Consider the following 5,106-nt stretch of genomic DNA (forward strand, 5'->3'; position numbering starts at 1 on the left):
ACAATGAGGTATCACCTCACACCAGTAAGGATGGCTGCCATCCAAAAGACAAACAACAACAAATGTTGGCGAGGCTGTGGAGAAAGGGGAACCCTCCTACACTGCTGGTGGGAATGTAAGTTAGTTCAACCATTGTGGAAAGCAGTATGGAGGTACATCAAAATGCTCAAAACAGACTTACCATTTGACCCAGGAATTGCACTCCTAGGAATTTACCCTAAGAATGCAGCAATCAAGTATGAGAAAGATCAGTGCACCCCTATGTTTATCGCAGCACTATTTACAATAGCCAAGAATTGGAAGCAACCTAAATGTCCATCGATAGATGAATGGATAAAGAAGATGTGGTACATATACACAATGGAATACTACTCAGCCATAAGAAAAGGGCAAATCCAATCATTTGCAGCAACATGGATGGAGCTGGAGGGTATTATGCTCAGTGAAACAAGCCAAGCGGAGAAAGAGAAATACCAAATGATTTCACTTATCTGTGGAATATAAGAACAAAGGAATAACTGAAGGAACAAAACAGCAGCAGAATCACAGAACTCAAGAATGGACTAACAGGTACCAAAGGGAAAGGGACTGGGGAGGATGGGTGGGTAGGGCGGGATAAGGGGGGGAGAAGTAAGGGGGTATTAAGATTAACATGCATGGGGGGGTGGGAGAAAAGGGAGGGCTGTACAACACAGAGAAGACAAGTAGTGATTCTACAACATTTTGCTATGCTGATGGACAGTGACTGTAAAGGGGTTTATAGGGGAGACCTGGTATAGGGGAGAGCCTAGTAAACATAATATTCATCATGTAAGTGTAGATTAGTGATACCAAAAAAAAAAAAAAGGGCAGTTCCTGTGTGGTAACCTCCAATGAGTTCTACACAAGGGTATAAAGGGCATATAAAAGTGTAGGCAAAGGGTCTGTTTGTGTTTATACAGAGGATCAAAGCCTAATTGGGCTACCCCGAAAATTAACTAAGATACGATATGAAAAAGAACTTCCAACATCAGCACTCTCTGGAAGACTCATGCCAGAAGATGATCATCAAAAAACCCCAACAAAGATCCACACACTGCTACAGCTGTAGATGCACTCATCCCACCAGCTCCTGGACTTGCCATGGGAATGCAGGAGATATCTAAGCTGGCCTGTGCATACAGTAAAACAACAAATTTGACTGGATCTATACTGTTGGAACTCAACCAAGAATTAGGAGAAGTGCAAATTTTAGCGCTCCAAAATCTTACAACTACAGACTATTTACTGTTAAAAGAACATAAGGGATGTGAACATTCCCCAGGAATGGGTTGTTTTAGTTTGTCTGATTTCTCTCAGACTGTTCAAGTTCATTTGGACAATATCCACCATATCATAGATAAGTTTTCACAAATGCCTAAGGTGCCTAACTGGGTTTCTTGGTTTCACTGGAGATGGCTGGTAATTACAGATATGCTTTGGTTATGTAACTATACTCCTGTTATGTTAATGTGTGTGCGCAATTTAAGTAGTAGCTTAAAACCTATATACGCTGAAGTTACTCTACAAGAAGATATGTCAAAGAAATAATCAATCTTCCCATGTTTTCTGCTGCCTGCTACTTCTATAGCTTTTCTTCTTCCTTCCTAATTACAACCCTTAAATAGAATTCGTGCCTCATATCAAATTTACCGAGTATCATAATTCTTCCAAGTGGTAAAGATACCTCAAGACAAATGCTGGGCATAGAAGCTACAGGGCATAAATATGCAAAGAAGTAAAAAGCTAACCTTTTCAAACGATAAGGCTTCTCTCTCACTTACCAACTTAACATTTCCCTGTATGGCCCCGGAAGATGACTGGTTAGCCAGAGACGGGTAAGATTCCTCAAGGGAGGAACAACCTAAGACAGGCACAGTCGCAGGGGGGCCATCAGGTGAGAAATTGGGGATCAACAGAGGTGAGGCTTAGAACCTCACCCCCCCGTTCTGAGAGAAATCTTCTGCATACGTGGATGTTTTATTGCCCTGGTCTAGCTTGGATTAACACATAGTCTACAGGCACACACCTGATCATCTACATGTGCTCTCTTACAACACTAAACTATGTTTTCTACCTTTATCTTGTATCTACCTACCACTTCAGCATTTTATTAAAAATAATAATAATAAAGAGAGAAATGTGGTATCCACATATAAATCAAGTATAAAAACCAAATGAGTATTCATATTTGAACTGACTGTTTATAGTTCATAATGCATGAGCAAAACCGGAAGTTTCTGTGATGACTGCCCTTGTACTGTTCACTATGTAACTTATTCATTATGTAAGAATTTGTTCTCCATGTAAGAACTTGTTTGTTATGCCTCAGAAGATTGGAGACTGACAAAAATTAGGCTTGGGGTGGATTAATGATTGTGCATTGAGCATTGACTCCCCTATACAGAATTTTATTGTCGTTAACAACCATTTGATCAATAAATATGAGAGATGCCCTCACACACACACACACACACACAAAAAAAAAGGACAGACTTCCAATGGTAAAATAAATAAGTAACCGGGATGTAATGTATAGCATAAGGAATATAGTCAAGATATTGTAACAGCTTGGTAGGGTGATAGCTGGAACGTAGAATTATGTATATAAATGTTTTATCACTGTGTTGTACACTTGAAACTAATGTAATGTAATACAGTGCGTCAACTACCCTTCAATAAAAAATAATTATCTAAAAAAAAAAAAACAAAAAACAAATAACTTGATTCAAAAAAATGGGTCAAATACCTTGATAGACACTTCACCAAAGAAGACACATAGATCACAAATAAGCCTATGAAAATATGCTCCACATCATGTGTCATCAGGGATGTGCAAATTAAAACGAGATATCAATACACGCCTATTATAATGGCCAAAATCTAAAACACTGACACCACCAAATGCTGGAGGATATGGAGCAACAGGAATCCTTGTTCATTGCTGGTGGGAATGCAAAATGGTGCAGCACTTTGGAAGACAGTTTTGGTGGTCTCCCACAAAACTAAATGTACTTTTACAACACAATCCAGCACTCACACTCCTTGATATTTACCCACAGGAGTTGAAAACTTTGGACCACATGAAAAACCCACACACGGGTGTTTATAGCAGTTTTATTCATAATTGTCAAAACTTGGAAGCAACAGAGATGCCTTCAGTAGGTGAATGGTTCAACAAACAGGTACATCCAGACAATGTATTAAAAATAAATAAGCTATCAAGCCATGAAAAGACACAGAGGAAAGTTCAATACATATTACTAAGTGAAAGAAGCCCATCTGGAAGGCTGCATACTATATGATATTCTGGAGAAGACAAAACTATGGCAACAGTAAAAGATCAGGGGTTAAGGGGAGGGAGGGATGAACAGGTGAAACAGGACTTTTTAGGACACTGAAACTACTCTGCATGACACTATAATGGTGGATACATGTCATTATACATGTGTCCAAACACATAAGAATGTACACCACCAAGAATAAACCCTAATGTAAACTGTGGACTCTGGGTGATTGTGATGTGTCAATGTAGAATCACCAATTGTAACAGTACCACTCTGGCAGGGGACCTTGATAAAGGAGCAGTCTAGGCAGGTTTGGGGGCAGGGGATTTTGGGGACACCTCTGTACCTTCTGCTCAATACTGATATATGAACCCAAACTCCTCTAAAATATGAAGTCTACTAAAAAACAATAAATTCACTTCCTCAGCCACTTAGCCACATTTCCAAGGTTCCACCACCACATGTAGCCAGTGGCTACTCTACTGGACAGCACCATAGTTCTAACAGTTCTATTAGAACCTCTCCATCATCTCAGAAAGTTCTGTTGGAGAACACTGTTCTCTCTCTTGATTGTAGTGGTGGTTTCATGGGTGTCTAAGTTTGCCAAAACTCATGAGAATGTATACTTAAAGTGAGTGCAGTTTATTTTATGTAAATTATATTTCAACATATTAATTTTTTAAAGAATAAAAGAGAGAAAGAGAATGCCTATAGAAGACACTTTAGAGATACATCATCTAACTGCAAATGGATCTAACCGAACCCTGGATCCTGATTCAAACAAACCATATTTATAAAACAATATAGTAAGTTTGAACATTTATTGGATACTTGAGAATATTAAGGAATAATTATTGATTTTTTTATATATGTGTTTCGGAGGCACATTCAGAAATACTTAGGGAGAGAATGATAGGATATTTGGATTTCCTTCTACATGATCTGGTGTGGGTATAAAATAAAGTTGGCCCTGAATTGACCATCTCTGAAGCTGGGTTTGTTGAAGTCAGGTGGGTACATGGGGGATTACTATCCTATTCTCTCCACTTTAGTTCATTGTAAATTTACCATAATTTAAAACTTAATAAATTTTAAGTTCCTAAATTTAAAAACTCCCTGCTTACTAATGGATAGTGACTGCAATGGGGCACTGTGGGGGACTTGATAATATGGGTGAATGTTGTAACCACAATGTTGCTCATGTGAAACCTTCATAAAATTGTATATCAATCATATCTTAGTATAAATGAATGAATGAATGAATGAATAAAAAAAACTCCCTGCTTAGAAATCCCTGACCATCCAATCTAAGGTAGCTTACCTCTCCCTATTATTTTCTAGCACAGTATCCCATTTTCTTCACAGCACTTATCAGAATACTATCTTATGCTATCTACTAGTTCATCTCTCTCTGCTAGAGTTTAGTTTCCAGAGAATAAAAACTCTTTGCCTTGTTCACTGCTGAACTCTAGGGCTGGGGCTGGCACACAGGTAGCTTAAGAAGTCTGTTGTAGGAAGGACGGATGGGCAGACTACAGCACAGAAGCATAGGTTGAGGAAAGAAGTAACAAAGAAATACACTTGTAATAACACCATCCCCAAAGACACCAATAAAGGGGGACCTTGAAAGGAAGGGAGATTCAACTACCGACCCCAGGGGTCTCTGGAGCCAGCTGACTTTGGGTTTAGCTATTGCTCCAAGTGTAAGAAAAATTAACTAGATTCAGAATTGTTCCTAGCCATGAATCCTTTCTTTGAATGAAATCTCCTGAAACAACCCAATATATAAAACAGTAAAACA

The sequence above is a fragment of the Manis pentadactyla genome, chromosome 5, assembly GCF_030020395.1.
Source record: "Manis pentadactyla isolate mManPen7 chromosome 5, mManPen7.hap1, whole genome shotgun sequence".
NCBI classification, from domain to species: Eukaryota; Metazoa; Chordata; class Mammalia; order Pholidota; family Manidae; genus Manis; species Manis pentadactyla.